Consider the following 21,999-nt stretch of genomic DNA (forward strand, 5'->3'; position numbering starts at 1 on the left):
TGATGGAATTCAACTTAGTATCCTAAATTATTCAACTATGCAACACTTAAAAAATAATAGTTAAGTCCTTTGACCCAGTAAACATTTTCAAATATGATCTTATCAGCCAATCTTATTGATCCTTTATCTTTCACAATACATAGTGCATCATTACCAAAATTAACACAACTTCCATTATAGTGTTCTATGGTTCCAAACTTACTTTTATTACCAATCACGTGATGTGAACAACCACTATCAATTATCCATCTACCACTTTTACTCACATATGAAATTAATGCAGTTTTTTCATCTTCCTCAAAAAAATCTTTCATAGTAACATAGACAACTTATTCATCATGATCATTAGACTTATTTTTATTTTCTTCTTCAACAATATAACAAGATTTCTTACCTTTGTCTTTGTACTCCTTGTTTCTTCTACTGTCTCTATCATCTCTTCTGCTTTTATACTTACTTTTCCTTATTTCATCCTTGTCTTCTCTCATATGACATCTTGGAGCAATATTACCAACTTTGTTACATGAAAAATATATTATAGGAAGTTTACCTTTGAGTTTTCCTTTGCCTCTTGGTAGCCTTCTTGCCATTAGTGCTTCAAGTTCATCAAGATCATCATAAAAGATATCACTATCACTATTCACATACTTTCCTTTTCCTTTCTTATGAAGAACCATTGAGATTTGAAATCAGATTCAATAATAGGAGTGAAATTATCAAAATTTGAAAATTCAAAAGTAGGAAGTCTACCAACTAATCATTCCAAAGTTAGAATGTTGCCAGGATTACATCTTAGTTCTTGTATTGCACAAACTCTAATAGCATAAACAAGAAGTAGGGTTTTTAGTACCTTCCTAATCATAGTTTCATAATCAATATTTCCATTGGATCCTCTTATAGAATTCACCACCTCTTTGACTTGGCCATAGTATTGAGAAATATTTTCTCCTTCTGTCATTCTCATGTCATCAAACTTGCCTCTCAACCTTTCTGATTTAGCTCTTAGAACATTCTTGTCTACACCATATATAGTCTGCAATGTATCCCACATTTTCTTCGTAGTAGTACATTCCTTTCTATCATCAAACTTGGCACAATTTAAGGCTAATGTAATCTCCAACATTGCTTGATAGTGTTCTTTCTTTTCTTTCATATGCTAGACTATCATAGGTCTTGGTACCTCTATGTATGCATGTTCCACATAATATGTTGCACCATCTCCAATTTCTACTAGATGCAACTTCATTAGACTCTACCATGGAGGGAAGTTGGGTAAAAGCATGGATCTGTGTCACCGTTTATGATACCAAAACCTATTTTGGTCAAATCTCATTTCTCTATCAAAACTCAATTTTTTTCAAAAACTAAAAATACCCTTTTATAGATCTTAGATTCAATATCATCATTATATAATTTTTTTAGCGTTTTGATTAGTTATAATCTCAAAATATTATAATTTGATATTTCAACATTTTAGAAGATGCTCCCTCAAAAATGGAAAAAATGGTAAATCATATCAAATTTTTTTTAAAAAAAATATTTATCTCTAGAGGAGAGAATCCTCTTCATGAATATGTAATTTTTTTCCAAGAAGGTATAGATTTGATAGGAAAGTTTTGATGGGAGGAAAAAATTGTTGGATTCTGATAAGGTCAAACTTGAGTACTTATAACAAAGAAAATATACATAATATATATATATATATATATATATATATATATATATATATATATATATATATATATATATATATATATATATATATATATATTCACTAGCTATACATGTCATCTATAAGATATTTTCAAATTAGAACAAAAAAAAGATGATTTGAATATGCTTGTTTGATAGGAACTACACCCTATATTTTTTACAGTTAAAAAAGGCACTTCAAAATAAAGTAAAATGAATAAATTCTTACTCAAAAAAATTATAAAAAATATAGGCATAAAATTCATCCAATTCTACACATTTCATCAGTTTACATCATCTTCATATTTTAAACACAAATACCAATTTTTTTGTCATTAATGTTGAACTCTCACATTTTGATATCCCGTTTATTTATATACCTAGTTCTTCTTGTCCATCCTTGACACTTCCTTTTAGTTCATATTGATATTTAGCTTCAAGTACCTTCAAACTTGTCCTTACAAGAACCACAAGATTTGATACCAATTGTTAGAATTATTTAGAATAATTGAGAGAGGGGTGAATCAATTATCCTTAGGTCCAAATGTAACAACTAAACTTTTAACCACACCAAAAAACTTAGATATATTCATTAATTCACTCAATCTCTATATCAAATAATCAGTAAGATAAACTTATAGCCCACTGTCCCAATAACAAACTTGTAGAATATAAATAATTAACAACAAAAATCAACAAATAACATTCACACAAGTAAGATACTATGATTTAATTTGGAAACCCAATTTGAGAAAAATCACCAGTAACATGCTACCAAATTTTTACTCTTCTAAAGTGAGCTTTGTAAGGAGCCAACCCTATTAAAGGTTATGGTACACATTGGTAGAGGTGATTGTGTTAAAGGATTTAATCACCTTGGTAGGAGTGGCTTGGTTAGAGGGCTTAAGAACATTCTATTAGAATACCACCTTGATTAAAGGATTTAAAAATGATTGTTAGGTCAACCCTTATTATAGGATTTCAGTTGACACAATGGTTAGAAAGTAGAAATAGGTTGATTTGATAAATAAAACTCACTTTGCTAATGTAGATCACAATGTACCTCATATACTGATCCACTAATTGACTTCCATTATCATCTCTATCTCTGATATACTTGGAAACCCTTCAAGAAATCACACTTTACTTCTTCACAACTCTTCTCAGCCTCCTGCTCAAGTTCGCCAATAAATAACATCAAAAAATGATTCCAACCTTTTTAGGTTACCCTTATGCCTCCTTAAAAAGGTAGCTTTGATATTTTATACTTAAACATCACCGTAGACCTTAGGGTTTGGTTAGATTCATTGAATCCTTCCATCATTTTGTTCTCCTTCTCCCCTTCTAGATACTTCTTTTTGAATCCATGCCTAGAAGCACACAAACAAAATTTGTCATGCATTTAATGCTCTAGGTGATCCATCTTTATCTTCAACACATTTTACATATTCTAAGAATTCAATTATGGTAGCTAGAAATCAAGATTTCCTCACAAACTATCAAATGTTGACACTCAATCATCATTTTTTTCTTGGCTTGGTCATCATAGGATAACTCAGTTGATACTAACTATTCTGATTGACACACTTTGTGATACTTGGCCATTACTTATGCTCGATCAACACTATATTTTGCTTAGCTTATATTGTCACTCAGTCAACACTACCATTACTTGACTTCTTCTACAACTTCCTTAATCTTCTGCACTTTTGCTCGGTCAAGCCTATGCATTTGGTCTTCCTTTGTTCATTCCTTCTAGGCTCCAATAGAACTGTCTTCTCCATGTAGTGTATGATTAAACAATCACATTATCCTATCAAAGTCTAATTGATCAAGTACCCATTGTAGTTTCACATAACTCAACCTTTCCTCTTGGTCTTCTTGTTATCTTATCTTTTCAAATCCTCTTCTAGATATGGCTCTTTACTCAAGTATCAACTATCTCACCAATAAGGTTTAACATCAATGACAACATAACAATTGTTCTGCTTGTTTCTTCCAACACCTGATCCTTTGGTTAACACTTCAATGCTTGATATCAAATCTCCTATATGAAATGTAATATCACCTTATTATGATTGATCTTCTCTATCTTTTTTTAAAACTCTTCACTATACTGCTCAATGTCTTCTACCCTTACCACTTTGATTCACCTCCAAAACTTTGCATGTAACAAGACTCTTCATCCATACACTCACACACATGAACTAGGTCATAGACCCTCCTTAAATAACTATTTAGGAGAACCTTCTAGATCCAAATCAATGAACTAAATGCATTTCTTTTGCCACTTAGTCCTTGCAATTTTTTAAATGGTGGATTGCCCCACACAGGGATTAATGATATTCTATTTGACATGTAATCACCTCCTTGATTACCTCCTCAATACTTAAAATAGGCTTCTAGCTTGATAAAAATGGTTAACGTAGGTTTTACTATCATTCTAAACAAATATATGAAACTATGTTACTTAGCACTAACACCATACTAATGCTTGCTCACATAAATTGTTCCATTATGCTATCCCTCGACTGTAATTGTGCTCAACATGAACTAAATTACTTGGCCTCTATTTAACTCAACATTAGCTACTGTCCTTGATAAAATCAACAATCACTAGAGTTCTTGGTGACCATTAGCTTTTAGGAGTAACTACTACTTGACACCTGACATGGAATATGTACAAGTCTTCAATACTTAACTCGACCTATATAGAATGACTCGGTCACAGTGATGACCGAATAACTCTGCCTTGTGAATGACTAAGTGTTTGACACTAATAAACAATATGACTTAGGGACCAACAATAGTCATATATTATATTATATATATACATGTTTATGTAAATACTAATTATATAATTAAGATTTTAAATAATCTAATATAAATTATGATACCATACATAAACTAAATACATATCCTTATCAAAATAAAAATACACATTATTATAACAAAAAAATAAAAACTAATATTGAATAAATATACATTCTTAACTATGCAATCAATAGTCACGTTTCATGAGTCATATCATTGGAGCAAAGTCATATATAAATAGGCCATTTTTGTACTCAAGTAACCACCAAATGGGGAAAAGAAAGAAACCTGGGCTTTGATATGATGTGGTAAAGCTAAGATTGAAAATAAGAACAAAGGAATAATTTAACATTTAAAATTTGGGCAATGCAAATTCATAGGTGGGAAAGCTATAAATAATAATATAAGACAACCAAAAAAAGATATAAATAAATAATCCTATGTAAAGAGTATAAAAAGTTAGAACCTCCGTTCTTATTAAAGGAATTTATGGAACCCTTTTTACAAAAGGTAAGACTTCTAAGATTTGTAATGACATATTTATTTATATTTTTATAATAATAATTATTTTTAGTTATAACACTCATTTCTAATGAGTTATGAAATATATATAAATTATGAAATTAATTTATAATATTTAATTAAACTAAAGCAATTTAAATATGTTGTTAAATTTAAAAAAAAACACAAAATACAAACAAAAAAGCAAAAAAACAAACAAATAAATAGATAGATAAATAAATATATAAATAAATAAATATAAAGATCATAAAAGAAACAAATTCAACATGGGCAATCAAGATTACGATTATATATATAGATATTAAAAAAAAATCTATTGATTTGGCCATGCCTACAACTATATTGGTAAATACAGGATTATTAACATACAAGTCTAGTCTCTAATTTGTTGCTATAGTGTTGGGAGTTGATAGATGGTGTTGTGTACTGATTAAATTGAGAGTGTATTGGTGTCAAGCACCCTATGACAAGTAAATCCACACTCTCTCTAAGATTGAGTTTAGGAGAGAAATAAGAGATTATAACTTAAATATGTTAATTACTAAATGTATTAAAAACTTGGGTAGATTGTTTCTTCCTTCGAGCAACATTGATTCTACCATTTGTCTTAGGGTTGATGGTTAATAGAGAAATGACGATTTAAACCTTAAATATGTATTTTAAGATAATTCATGTTTCTAATTATGACCGTGATAGAGATTTAGGATTCTCTTAGTGTTAAACAAATGTAATCCAAATCCCAATTAAGAATTTTAGAGAAAATCAAGACCAACCCTATTAAGAGTCATGCTACATATTGTCTATTATATTCTCTTTGTTATTCTCTTCTTTGATCCTTCGATTGAAAGTTTAACCTTGGTCTCACCATAGCTAACTATATAAAAATAGGGCAAATTTAGGAAAAACGTAGTTTTATTTACTAATATATTATATTATTTAAAATAAAATATTTTAAATAATATATATGTACATAGGTAGTGTATTGATTTTAAAATACATATTTAAATAATATAAATGATTACATTTATTTGTTGAATATACCACATATTTATACAAAGAAATAAGTACAATGAAAGAAAAATATATTTAAAAGCTAACACAAATGTAGAAAGAAAATGTGATTCAAATATTACAACAACATGGAATAGAAATTTTATTTATATATAGAGAACAATTACGTATTGTGAAAGTACAAAAAGTGTTGTTCTCTCATTTACAATACAAAATCAATGATACCCCAAAAATGATATCCTCTTTTAAAAGGTTATGCATGCGAAAAAAATAGAGTAAAGAATTAGTCAATCCCATCATTTAATCATCTATTTCCCTTCTATCTAGTCCAACCCTAGATGCAAGTTGGAACATGCATGTTGCTTCAAAGTATTGGTATCCAAAAAATAGACTTCAAAAAATATTTCTAGATTCGTTGGTGATTTAAATTTATCTTCTATGATTCCTCACCACCAACAACTGCTATCTCTTACCTCAACTAAGTACCCCACAAGTACATAGTGTGGTAAAGGAATGATTAGAGGCATGGGTCTATACATTCCAAATACACCTTGTCTATGAGTGGTTATCTACTCCCCTTATTATTAATGAAATCATCATATTGAAAATAGTATTTTGGATTGTGATTGTTTGGTAGAATGCCAATGATTGTGCTTTCAAACTAGGTACCCTGATAACCATCTTTGTCTAAACACATCTCAACCTTTATACCAATGATATCCTCCATTCTATCTTCCTTAGTTATAATTACAACAAAAATAATATTTCAATCAATCATTAAAATATAATTGTAAAACATGTAGTACAATATATGATTACAAAAAATCATATGAAACTATTGAAATAATTAAAACTATTTAAAAACCAATGAAAATATGAAAATATCTATGTTAATTCTAAATAATAGAGTTATTAGTACTTGTTAGTAGGCATAGTACTTTCAATTTGTTTTCCATAATTAGAGATCAAAAGTTACAAATTTTACCAATTAAAAATTACTATTTTTAAATATGATTATATAATTAATATTTTCTACAATAAAGATGCACATTTTTTACGTTTATAAATTAAGGAAACTAATTTATGGCTATCTCATTGGCTAAAACAATTGGGGTCTTATACATGGATTTTTCGCAACCACCACATCCGTTCAAAATTTTAGCCAACTTTTAAGGACATGTTGCATGACATTTATACAAGCTATATAATAATGAAACTATATTTTCAATGTTTAAGTGGAGTTAATAAATTTATATATTTGAAATAATCATGCATAACAAATCTAAAATCACTCTTATCTCAATATAAATTGTGGAAACTAATACCGACCCTTTTCATTTCTCTTAAATTAATTTTAATTCTTTCTATTCATATCTATATCCTTATGATAAAATTTTAAGATACAATCATTAATTTATTATAATAATTTTAGTTATATATATTTTCCCACTTAAATTTATTTAGCTTTGCCCAAAATTATTACACATTTGCATGCATCCTACTTATTTCAATATTATAATATAATTTTTGATTATAATCAAATTTATTCAATACCTTTTAACATCATTTGTTATAATATCCAAGTCATATGAAAATGCAAAGGAGTGCATTGAGATTAACTATTATGATACTAAAAAAAGCTGGAAGCTTCTCAACCTCTTGTGAAAGTTTCTAGTGAAGGTGGTGGTAGAATTGTAAATGTGTGTTCTCGCGGGGTCTTAGAGGTAAGTCTATTAATTCTAAATAAAAGCATTGAATTTTAGTGTATAAACTCTAAATAAAAGTCTTAAAAGTATATGTCATATCTTATGCATTTCTATTTGTTCGATATTTATTAGAGTCAATTCAAAGTGAGCAACGAAGAAATCTCAATGATTTGAAATAAGATAAAATTGATGTATTCCTCCAAAAATATTTGAATGATTTTTTAGCATGGTCCCCTAAAAAGAAATGGATGGCCTATTTCACATTCAACTTATTTCATTTTGAAGGCTATTGTTAATGCTTATACTCTTATTCTTGCACTCCAACATCTTGATTTGTATATGAATTTTGTTAATCTAAGATTTGTGAGCACTATTATGAACTTAAATTTCAAAACACTTTCAATTGATAGAGAAGCAAAATACCTTGCCATGGTAGCTCTTCTTCCTTCAAGTTCACCTTCTGGCCAATATTATGATAAAACCAAAATAGCTAGCTTTGATGTCTTACCTAAGGTAGAGAGCCTGTAGTGTAGAAATTGTTAATACCTACAAATTTTCTTTAATATTTTATTACTTTAACCGAATCTTACTACTCTATACAACTATAATTTGTCTTTTCATTATTAATGAAATGGTTATATATTCAACTTTGTATAAATTGAATAGAACAAAAACAATATAAATCTATTTGAAAATTATATAGAATAAATGGATATAGAAAATACTTGAATATATTTTTTTCTAAGAAATATTTGTTTATTTTTTTCATCAAAGTTTCCAAGAAATTATCTTCTTATCATTAATTTTTTTAATAAATATCTAATTACATCTTCTAATTAATATAAATATTTTCAAATCACTTCAATGGTCTTTTTTATTTTAAGATTTAATTTTTAATATTAATCTAAAATTTATATTAGTAACATAAACTCTCTTTCATTACAAATGTTTTACCCCTTTCCTAAACTACATTAATACATAATAGAGAAGATAAGAATTTATTTTATTTTATTTTGGGAACACAGAGCTTCCACAATTGCCTACACAACTCCACCTACAAACAAAAAGTAATTAAGCTCATTCACTTCTTGTTTGTGTCCTTTTATTGGCTTCCATGAGGTTTTTATCACTGTAGATTTAAAATGGCATTTTGAAGATTCAAGTCTGCCTTTTCTTTTTATCATCTCTATACTAATCAAATAAATTATTTAAAATTATTATTATACCTATAACAAGATAAGTACTAGTCACTACGTGACACTTGTCATTTTTGGACATAATCTTGAATTTGGATTCATTAATATAAGAAACTATTGAAATCAATATAAATTATGAATAAAAAACATAAGATACTATAAATCAACATTAACATTAATCTTTGAAACTATTCATTCCTTAATCTAGGAAAGCACTTAGATAATGAATATATAGTAAATGATTTTTTTATTTCAAAAGAACTATAGTACATGAACATTTTGAAAAGCACTATAGTAAAGGAATTTAATCTTAAAAACTAATATTAGTCTAACAGTAATCTAGAAAGTTCTTGAAACTAGATGGTTCATGGATAAGGTGGATGTAGTTGCTTAGGTGGTGCTAAGAAATGCAAATGTGTGAGATGGTAATAATGTGATGGTGCCCATGAAGGATGACTTGGACACTATGGTGGAGCATCCTACAATTATCTCTAATAAGAGGGTAAGTTGTGAGTCAAGCCCACTATACTATGGTGTACCATGTGTTGGGTGCTCTTTGGGTGTTGTTGCCTTTAGTGAATATTATCTAACATTGATGGAAGAAGAATAACATTCTTGTGTGTTTGTCTTTTGCACAATTTTTTCACATTTACTATATAATAGACCTTAGCTTTCATAATAGTTGGTTTCCATATTTTGTTGTTTTATGATATTTGGTGGCAGTTGGTGTTGTGATGTGGAGATTAATTTCTCTCACTTTATTTGGTGCAATTTCCCCCTAGATTTTTACTATGGGGGTTTGTGGGTAGCACCCCAAAGACATGGTCAAGGGGGCAGTGCCCTAGGTGCACTCCTTATTGTACTACAAAGTGGCATCACAAAAAATTTTGAGGGTAGTGCCCCAAAGCCAAAAATGACTTTATTATTGTAAAAGGCATTGGATGCTATTTCTATATTGGACAACTTATTCTAGCCCTAATTTTGTAAGCAATAAAATCTTTTATAAAATGACTTAGGGTTAGGGATTTCATAATGTGTGATGCAATTGTAGCTTCTTGTGGCAGTATTCGGCTATAAGGGATTGCATATTGTAATCACTAGATAATAATAATATTAGACTTATTGTTGGTTGACATAGCCTAGGGACTGGGTGAACCACATTAAATCTTTGTGTCTTGTGTTCTCTTCTATGTGATTTATTATTTTCTAATATTGGTTATATTTGCATGTAATCATTATTTTCATCCATAATTATTCCTAATAATTGGGTTTATTAGTTTTTGCATACATGCATAGTGGATATTTGTTATTTGGGTTTTGTTAGTTATGTTGGTTGAGTCACTAGTAGTCTTGGTCTATAAGACCTTTTTGTGTATTTGAAGAAATGATATAATAATTTCAATATATAACATTAATATAGATAGACTAATGCCTTTTGTTTTAAAAAATAAAAACAAGACAAAAAATATTAATCTAGAAAGCTAACATTAATCTTGTAAATGAATTCTTAATATATGATAATGTAGGAATTAGATTAATATTAACATTAATCTTAGAAATTAATATAATTTAATCCAACATTTTTAAAAAAAAAAGAGGGGTAAACACTTTGACTTGGAGCTATGAACCAGTGAGGCCACAAATGGGGGACCTCATCCCCATTAGATTTTGAATCTTGATGGCAAGGATAACAAATCAACAACTTAACCATCACAACATGCCACTATTAACATAATTTAATCTAACATTAATCTAGTTATCTACTATTTATGTGATTAGTAGAGATATGATTCTATTCAAGTCCAAATATGATGATATTTGGAAAGCTACTTTTGATGTTTGGAACGAGTGTGCATTGAGCTATATAGATTGTAGATGTTATTTTTTTTAGATGTGGAGAATTTCTTTGTCCTCTGTAGGGGCATTGGAATCCATATATTGGTTTAAATAAGAGAGGACTTAAGGTCTTTTATGCACCATACTTGACAAATTAATATGGCATCAAACACATTATAAAACTAGCTTCTAACCAAAGTAAATTGTAATATATAATAACTAGGTCTTGCACCAGAAGGTGCAATGTGTAATCCGATAGTAGCATACACTATAAAATTTCTTCAATGTGATAGAAGAATGAAAATCCTAACAATCCTTTTTCTACAACTAATTTGAATAATTTGTAACAAATTCACATCATATATATGATTTTTTCATATAATGTACACAAAAAATATAAATTTTAGTTGCAAGTGAGGGGAAATTTACTTTTTGATTCTTTGGTACCATTAATTTTCATATCAACATGTCCCTCCTTAAAGTTTTCAAATAAAATGTTTGTACTTGAAGCTTGTTCTATTTTTGTTTTTTAACATCATTGAACTCTTGAGAAAGAAGTATTTTTCATTAAATGTACTTTAGGTTGATGACATACATATATGTAAAAGATAATTATGAAATAATAGTTTTGTGTACCTTGACTATTGATAGGGCAACTTCTTGTAAGTACGTTTCTTCTTTTGTCCTTATGGTTGTGTATGGATTGTTTTGCATTTTTGAGTAGCTTTCAAATGAGAAATGTGGTTGAATGTAGAGGCCCTTTAATGAGTTGAGTCTAGATATGACCTAGGATTCATGGATAGTTAAAGTCCATGCCATTGTTACTGGGATTTTCCTTCCTTCATGTTCCCAATTTCAAAGGAACTATTGGTATGAAGTTTGGACCATAGATGTTCCAAGATGGACCATTTTAATTATCAACCCTTGTGGCAACATACAGTTATATAGGTTATTTCACCTAGTTCTCCATTTACAAGGTCTGCTTCTATCTATATTTTTGTTGTCAACATGATGTGTTTCCCTTTGCATATGAGAATTTCCTTTTCCATTCATTCATCTAAAAATACATATTGTATATTATTTGCAGTGCTTGTTGCTATACTCATTGCAATTAGAACATTTAAATGTTTCAACATTTTCTTGTTGTGTATTTTGACGAAATTGTTTGTGGCAAAGAGATATATTTATTGGAAATATTCAAGACTATGCTAAGTTATTGAGAGGGGAGGGGTGAATCAATAACTTCTAAAAATTAACAATTTGAATTCTTAATCCAATAAATCAATTAGCAGTCAATTCATCACATCTAATCTAATTGCGTGCATGAGAAATTGAAAACATGAAAGCATCCACAACACTTGAACACAAAGTTTTGGTGACCTAGAAACCTTCTAAATAGAAAGTAAAATTGGGGTGGGGATGATACCCACAAACTTTAGTACTGCAGCATAAAGTTGGCCTATTAAGGCTTACATTGATCACTTTTGATGATTTGCTTTGCTAGGTGTAATGCCCCGCCAAGGGATCCAAAGAATTAACCTAGAATTTCACTAAGTTTAGTAGCATTTTTTTTTCTCAACATGAAAGTAAATACCACATATAACTTATGCACAATAACAGAAGCAATAGCAATGTCCATCTGAAATTAAACATAACATACATAATAGATTACATTCTTTTAGATCCCTTAACATTGAATAACATCTAAAAAAACATCTAACATACATGAATCCATCTATTACAACATCCACATGAAATAATAATGATAAGTCCAATGTTCATACATTACATATCAAATGCTTATTCATCCTTTGTACATGTCACAGGGTATGACAAGCTCAAAAGAATATACATACATGAATTATGGTACATCATCCTATTCTAATCCATGATACAACAAAGTAAAGATAATCACATGATACACATGATACGTCATCATAGAAGACATATACATCCATCATAAAGATCAAACATAATAAAATAAGTGCACGGTTCCTCCCAACGGTTAATAGCATCATTAGACCATCGTGGATCCTTGCCATCCCTCCATGTGTAACATTCCAAATCACCGAAGAGATCATCGGTACTAATATAGTAGGAATGTCACTCCTAACATATACACCATCATATGTAGTAAGTAATCTAACATAAGATAATATCATCTAACATATGCTAATCATCAATGAAAGGATATATATTCACCATCATGAAGGACGCATCAGCCACGATGTCTCAATATATCTCAAATGATAAGAGTGGAAAAACACTACCACCTGACCGCATGGTACCTAAGTGGTCCACTCCCACCGTGCTGAGGAGATAATCTCATGTCCCAAACAGGCTATCAAAAATCACATAGCATAAATCTCTATAAGTCCAGGAATCCTAAAAGTATACTAACTCAAAGGTTCCAAACACAAAATTGACATCTAATCCTAGAGGCACACAATGACATGCAGGAACCTACTATGCAAGCGGGAAAGTGTCATCGCATTTATCACGTACAAGTTACCTTGGTAGTTAGCTAAACTCCATGGGTCCATACTGATCTCATGCGGCCACTAGTATCCTCTCATACTGATGAGGCATACTACGAAATGCAAGGTTGCAACCATGCGTTCTCACTACTCCCATCCTAGCCTGTACAAGCACTCAAGGCATGGGCGAGAACAAAACACTTATCTTTTTAGGTTCATTCAGTTAGTATTAGGTGTGAATGTTATCACTTATTAATCCAACTTACAATGAGTTACCTTGACAGCCTCTTAGAGCCCCGACCCCCATTGCAAGCCACTTCCCATCACTACATGCAGATATCCTACCCTAAGCTCATGGAATCATAAATCTCAAAATCACAAAAGATAATCCATAATAAAATCATCAAATATGCATAAAAGCATAAAATCTCCATGAGCAAACATCCATAGAAAATCATGAACACAACAACTCTCTATTGGCAACTGAAGTATCACTGATAATCAAAGTATCCAATGGTTCTCAATAACCAAATATATATCTCAATCATACTGATCAAAGACTCCAAAAATGGTTGAGTCAAACATGTCACAATATGACATCATCAAGAATAAATCCACATTACAATCCCATCATGGCGACTAGAAAATAACTAAGGAGAACTGATCGATGACCAAAAATAATGGTTAAGTCACGTGTCTTATACATAAGAATCTCAACTATAATAATCAGTAATCACATCCAATACATAGAGCATTCCATCTCATAACCATGGTTGGTTTTATAAAAATTGAGATTAAAACATCATCATGACATCACAATCACATAACCCCCAAGCCTCTGTTAAATGTCCTATAAATGGTCAACACTAGTCAACCCAAAACCCAAAACAATAGCATAAAGAATACACAATGCAAACACATGTTTTGGTTTTGCTAAATTTACAACTTAAATTTAAATGCAAAAGTCTCAGTTTATGTTTCCAAGTTTAGAGAAAGAATTGGAGGAACATTTATACGTTTTGGATGAATACAAGTATTCTTTAATATCCATCGTTCAATTATAAACTATGATTCAAAACGTCCCCCGCCAACTAACAATTAAATTTCATATACTTAATAAAACAATTAATTTAAACCATTATAAAAGAAATGAATCATTTATCAATTATACAATTATAAACCAAATTATTATTAATCACATTTACATATTATATATATACTTATATATATATATATATATATATTTAATATATAAATTATTATTACATTAAACAAAATCGAATTAACAAATTTGATTAATACCGTTTAACACATAAAATTTTAATAACAATTAAAACGATTTCATATGGCAAATGTTATAAATGTTCATATAACATAATAGTCTGCTGGTACGCAGGTCCCTGCGATCGCAGGGCCTATGACGTCAGCGGGTATTGCGTACCCCTGCCATTGCAGTACCTGCGATAGCGGTACACTGCAACTGCAGTGGGGGTGTGGGTCTCATTCCCCCCTTACTTAATGCGTAATATATATTTTTTAAAAATCACATATGCGATTTCCATTTGGATTTTGTGATTTGATTTTAACGTTTCTTAAAACGTTTTTGCCTAAGGATATATTATTTGATTTTTTAACAAATATATATTATATATACATATGTTTGTATATATATATATATGAAGGTATATATATATATATATATACATGCAAAATTAAAAATATCACAGCATATGAACATGTATACATATATATATATATATATATATAATTGCATATATATATATATATGTGTATGTGTATGCAAATTGACAAAATATATATATAAATTTCAATCTTCAAAATTTTCCTATAAACCATTGATCTCAAAATTTTTCCAATAATTAATCTAATGGGTTTGACTATGAATCTAAACCCTAGCCTCGTGTTCTTTTCAGATCTATGTATATAAAATTCTCAAATAAATTAAACTACCCATATTGAGAATGCATACAATAAAAATATGAAATTCCTCAGAAGACATATGGAAGACACGAAGAAGACAGGGAATGCATGATGCGGAAATAGCATAAGTAAAATCACAAGAATCTACCTGGATTCTGATGCTAATTCATTCTTCCTCAGAAAACCCGCAGAGCAAGCTCCCTTCTTCAGAGTTCTCGAATCCTCCAATGCTCCAATTGCACTCCAAAAGCTGTGTCTAAGCCTCTATGAATGCTTGAATATAAAGAGCTTTCAGAAAACATCTAGAATGCTTCTAGAAACAGCTGGAAGGTGTCACCAACTAAGCATGGGTCTTTTCCAACCTTGAAGATGAGCCATAGGGTTGTAGACACCATGTGCTCAATTAATGCACTAACCCCCGTGTTGTTGACACTTGAGAAATAGAAATGTGCGTTAACTCCCATGCAAGCTTATAACTCCAATTCACTTTTTATATAATTTCTATTTAAATATTTATAACTTCCATTTTAATTTTTATAACTTTCATTTTTATTTTTATAACTTTTATTATTATTATTTATTTGTTACTTTATTATTATTTTATAATTATTATTAATTTTAATTTCTAATTTTCTTTTATTTAATTCTTTTTTCTCAATTAATTCCCATTCAATTAATTATAATCAAAATATCAAATAACATGATATTTTATATTAATTTTCTCAAATAATTAATTTATTAATTAAATCTATTTAATAAGACTTAATTAATAGAAAATTCACCGTAGACCTACAAAATAAAATATGAAAACCCATCGTAGAGAAATTCACACAAAATTAGTCTAAAGGGTTAAAAATCACGAATCATGTCATCTGACACATTCAGTGGGTAAAATATCCAGATACTTGTCCTACCTCACTAGGACAATTGGCTTAAAGGTTTGGGATTTGGACTTGAGAATTTATCTCCCTTCTCTTATCATTGAGATAGTATAATAGGGTACGCTCATCCTGGCAATTCAGAGAAGTCGATACCCAATACCTGCAACCTGCAGAAAAACCATGCATGTACATACAATATATATAATGCTAAGCTAAACAAACAATGGCAGGAAGTGGTGCATCGTGTAGATCCCTACTAAGTAGGTGACTACGATTCCCTTCCTTAACCACATCAGAAACACCATACAATAAGAAAACACACACACCATACACATGCAAGTATGGGGTAAGTATCCATAATAAAACACATGAGATAATAAACCATCTAGCTAATCATCAATAACTGAACACAATATAATGATCATCAAGTATGCATGAAATGTAAAGTCTAAATGATCTCATCACATAAAAACTGAATCCATAACATAATGTCTGATAGTGTCAAAACAATACCACTAATCCATCAACATAAAAATAGTCCATCATAGTCTGATAATAATAGCAACAATATGTCCAAAAAAAAAATGTGAACGAGGGTAGGCACTACATCCACCCCCCCTTGGGTTAGGCTTACTCCTAGAAGCCTACAAACAAGTAGGGATATAACTCCCTCAATCTAGCTGCATTCTCCCAAGTAGCTGAAGAATCATCAGTAGGGTCCCATTGGACCCTTACCTGCTCGATGGTTCAACCCCTGAGGGTCAACTCCTACTGCTCCAGAATACGAACCGGCTCCAAAGCCAACTACCTGTCCTCTACCTGCAACACATTCCAATCAAGAACATGTACAATATCAAGAATATACTACTGAAGCACTGAAACATGCAAAACATCATGAATGCAAGCTAGGCTGGGCGGTAGAGCAAGGCGGTAAGAAACCGAGCCAATCCTCTCTAGAATCTCAAATGGTCCGACAAAGAGAGGTGCTAGCTTAGAACCCTTTCCATATTGGATCAGACTCTTTCCTGATCGCACTCTCAAGAAAACCTTATCACCCACAGTAAACTGCTTATCAGTCCTATGAGCATCAGCATACTTCTTTTGCCTATCCTGTGCCGTAGTCAAGTGCTCACAGATACGCACTACCTGTTGCTCCATATCATGAAGCATCTCAGGACCCAACAGGATGCGATCCTTAAGACTGTCCCAACTCAATGGTGTACAACAAGGACATCCATATAGTGCCTGAAAAGGTGCCATGCCAATAGAACTATGATACTCGTTGTTGTAAGAAAACTCCACCAGGTAGAGATAGTCCTCCCAATGTGTCTGCCTATCCATCACATACATCTGTCTCTGGATGATATGCCGAACTGAAGTTTAACTACGCTCCAAGCTCATGTTGCAGCGATGTCCAGAATGCAGATGTGAATATAGGATCCCTGTCAGAATGATCTTTCTAGGAATACCATGTAATCTCACAATGTCACACATGAAGACATTAGCTACAGAAGCTGCTGTGTAGGAAGACCTAATCGATGAAAAATGTGCCACCTTAGTCAACCGATCAATGGTGACCATGATAGCATCATGACGTCAAACAGTCATAGGTAATCCTACTATGAAATCCATGGAGATGATATCTCATTTCCAAGAAGGAATGAGATTTGGCTACAAAAGTCCAGCTAGGTGCTGATGTTCTGCCTTAACTCTTTGACACTTAAGGCACCTAGCCACAAAATCAGCAATATATCGCTTCATCCTAGACCAAAAGAATTTTTTTTTCAAATTAGCATGCATCTTCTTGACACCTAGATGTGATGAGTAAGGTGTATGATGGGCTTCTGCCAGTATCAAGGTGCGAAGCTCATCTAAAAATGGCACATATATCCTCCCCAGATGTCTTAACAGACCATCTGATTCTCGAATGTAACGTGCAAACTTTCCTTCCAAAGATTTCCCTGAATCTACTTCCTTAATACGAAGCTGGTGGTATCCTGACTTAAGGTCAATCTTGGAGAATACTGTGGCTCCCTTGATCTAATTGAACAAGTCATCAATCCTTGGTAAAGGATACATGTTCTTAATAGTCACCTTATTCAACTATTTGTAGTCGATACAAAGGCGCAAAGAACCGTCTTTCTTCACAAAGAGCACTGGAGCTCCCCATGGTGATACACTAGGTCGAATGCTCCCTTTGGCCAGAAGTTCCTCTAGCTAAAGACGTAGCTCACCCAATTCCTATGTAGTCATACAATAAGGAGCTTTAGAGATAGGCTCCACTCCAGGAATCAGATCAATACTAAAGTCAATGTCCCTCTTTGGAGGCATGCCTGGAACCTCACTTGGAAAGACATCTGCGTACTCCTGTAAAATCGAGTGATCTAAAGTCTTCCTCTTGGGATCTTCCTCATCAAGATCATTTACCATAACAACAAATATCTGACATCCCTTACGAAAGCTTCGCTTCAATTGCATAGCAGAAATCATCCATAGAGATATAGGCCTCGACATCCCAACTATCTAAACAACATTCCCTTGGTCATCTTGGCACCTAATAATCTTCTTCCTACAATCTATGTTGGCTCTATGAGATCTAAGCCAGTCCATGCCTAACACCACATCATAGGAACCAAGGGGTATGAATCGAAGATCCACTGTAGTATCAAAGCTTCCTAAGCTAATCCCGCACTTATGAACTACAAAATCTGTAGAGACCTTAATTCTTGAGGCTAGTTCCACTTGCCAACCATGATCTTGCTTCACCAGATCTAGCTTACACTTAGAAACTATAGATGGTGAAATAAATGAATTTGTAGCTCTTGAATCAAATAATACTAAAAGATATATACCTCTAATAGCACCTATGGTCTCAACCACTATTCCCCGATGATTTGCCTGACACTGATCAACTGTTGTAAAAAATCTATGAGCTCTACCTGCATCACCAACTATAGGCTCTGAAACTGTAGGTCTAGGTCTAGAAAACTGAGGTGCTCACTGAGGACATTGAGCTGCATAATGTCCAATCTGTCCACATGAAAAACATTCTATATTTTTGCCAGATCCTCTTCCCATAAGTGGTACATTTGATTGTTGATGACTGTTCCTTCTCACAAAAGACTGGCTACTCTGAGCTGGTTGATTGGGCTGATTCTATTTATTGTGTTGAACATTGTGGTTGTTCTTAGTGTTAGAGCCTTTGCCACCACCTTGAGCTTGAGAATTTGAGCCCTTCTTTTTCTGTGTCTGCTGAGACTACTGCTGATACTATTTCCCCTTAGAGAAAGAAAACTTCTTGTTACCACATGAATTGTAGTTGCTTTTAGATCTTGATGTTGTTGGTGCTCCTACAAAACCACCTTGACCAAGGTTGACACTTTGCTCAACAAGGATAGCTCAAGGTACTGCATCCTTGAGGATTTTTGGCTCAAATACCTTAACTCCCCCAATTATACGATTATTCAAACCCCTAATAAAATGTTGTGTCAACTGAGCTGAATTTTCACTGAACCCTGAAAAAGACATGAGCTCATAAAACTTACGCTCATACTCAATCACTGACAAAGTGTACTGTCTAAGATTATGAAATTCATCAGCCCTTTTCTGTTTCCATTCCTCTGGTAGGAATCATTCACGAAAACTTTCCAAGAATAGTTCCCACATAACACTGCTCATATCAATTCCCAACTTCTTCTCCTCAATCGTCCACCGAGTGGCCCCAAAATTCTCTAAATTAGTGATCGCAAATCTTGCCTTAACATTGCTGTCGAACTCCTACATGGAAAAAATCGTATTGAGGGAAATAAGCCACTGCTCGACCACATAACCAGAACCTTGCCCATTGAAAGGCTTAACCTTGGATCTTGAAAGATCCTTCATCTGAGTGGACACAATGGACTTCTGACGATCCTTCTGAGGACTTCTAGATTTGGGTCTATGCTCTTGTTCTGTCTGGTGCACTTTGGGTTGTTCTTGAACAAGAGGTAGATGTTCTAGAATAGTCTACATCATCTATCTCAAACCAACCTCTTCAGACTCAGCTTGGTCCTCTCTATGGCTCTCTTCCTGTTGCCTACTAGAGTGCTCTTCCCTGCTCTCTACATGAGCTGATCCCTCATGGGCAGACTCATGGACACTGACAACTCTGCCATGACCACAGCCTCTACCACAGCCTCTAACAGAAGATCTAGTCCCAGATACCATCCTACAATAGTACAAAGTACAATTACAATCACATGTTGCAATAAACTAAGTTCAGTTCTATGTTTAGGTTTAAGTAAAATTTTCAGTTTTGAAACTAAGTGTTGAAGTATGAAAAATATGCGAGTAACAGTTCAAGTTCTATTTCAGTTCACCTAGTTTCAAGTTTGAAAAGATACACTTAATAGTTCAAAGTTCTAGTTGTTCCAAAATACCCAGAGCTCCCAATGTAGAAACTCGGGCTCTAATACTAGGAGCAAATGAGACTGCTAGGTCCACCTTCTGAGAGGATTTACAAACACAAAATGAAGTATGCACTCAGTAAAGAGATTTATAAAAGACTATTAGGTCTACCTTGTTAGAGGATTTTGGCTAGTTAGCTATTAGGATGAAGTAGTAGATCTCTAATTTGCAACTGAGTTTGCTGATAGAGATTCCTTAGTTTACTAATCACCTTTCTGTGATAGATTTTTCACTGTTTCCCCTTATACTATTATGGCCTTTATAATTCTTTATCTACTGCATTCATAACTTTGAACTTTTTGCATCCATATTCACATTATAATGCATATACTCATATTCACATTCTCATTCATATTTACAGACATAATTACATTGGATATGATACAATACATTACATATATATACCAATCCAAATTAAAAAATTACAAAGTTGGCCATGACACAAGTTAACACAAATATTACAAAGTCAGCCCACATGAAGATACTTAGGTTCTAAAGACTGACTTGGTGAGGTTTTGTGACTCGACATCCACTATCACTACTCAACATTTTCATGCTTGGTAGATATTGCAAACTCAGTAGATACTGCAATGCTCAGTAACCATTGATAAATTTGGTATACACTAAAATGCACGGTTTGAACTGGTAAACTTCACACTGACTGAATCTGATTGGTAACCACTGGGATTAGTCCAAGAGACTCGGTAGCAACTGTAGAACTCAGTGGCTACTGAATTACATGGAAAAAATTGTAGACTGTTTAATGAGCTTGATAGCTATACAAAATATAAATAAGTGTGTATCACTAAAAACAAACTCGACTGATGTGTCAAAAATCTCTCCCTTTGGCATTAATGAAAAAAACACTTATTAGCCCAAAACTGAATACCTTGTATTCATCACCACATGATACTAGCTCGGTATATTTTTGAGATTTTTAAAAAAAATTGATCTTTGTAAGTATATACAGAGTAGTTCTTCATCATAGCATATTTCTCCCCCATACTATGTCTTCCTCTATGTACATGTAATTTTTCTTCCATATCATAACATATCTCTCCCTCTAACATTTATCCCATATCTCATCTCCCCCTTTTTGATAGTAATGCCAAAGATTTATTCTAACATATTTACATGGAGACACCAAAATGAGATAAGAAGTTAGAATGTACCTTGAGGGTGATTGCCAAGGTTTTATCCCAATTCTCCTACAAGACCTTGCATGTATGAATTGCCATTTGTACTTTTGTTGAGAGTTCAATCATGTGATCCACAACAGAGTTGTTATCATGGATTAAAGTCTTTGAATATACAATGTGTTTTTGCATAGCATCTATGACTAGAAGGATCATATTTTTTATGTCAATCAATGTTGAGAAAATCCTTGCTTCTTCTCTTAACAATTCAACTTGCAAGTCTAACAAAATTCTAATCTTCTTGAAATATACAGAGCTTGAACTAGGGTCAAGTTGCAGTT

At 32.1% G+C, this 21,999-nt stretch overlaps 1 pseudogene; it reads left to right on the forward strand.

Annotated features, from left to right (window-relative positions):
- The window catches only part of LOC149567248 (short-chain dehydrogenase/reductase 1-like), a 42,681-nt pseudogene extending 34,408 nt beyond the window's left edge, over positions 1-8,273 (forward strand).
- Positions 8,274-21,999: the final 13,726 nt, after the last annotated feature.

Source organism: Cupressus sempervirens, chromosome 3 (assembly GCF_028749045.1).
Source record: "Cupressus sempervirens isolate cs-2001-9-10 chromosome 3, ASM2874904v1, whole genome shotgun sequence".
In the NCBI taxonomy this organism is placed as follows: domain Eukaryota; kingdom Viridiplantae; phylum Streptophyta; class Pinopsida; order Cupressales; family Cupressaceae; genus Cupressus; species Cupressus sempervirens.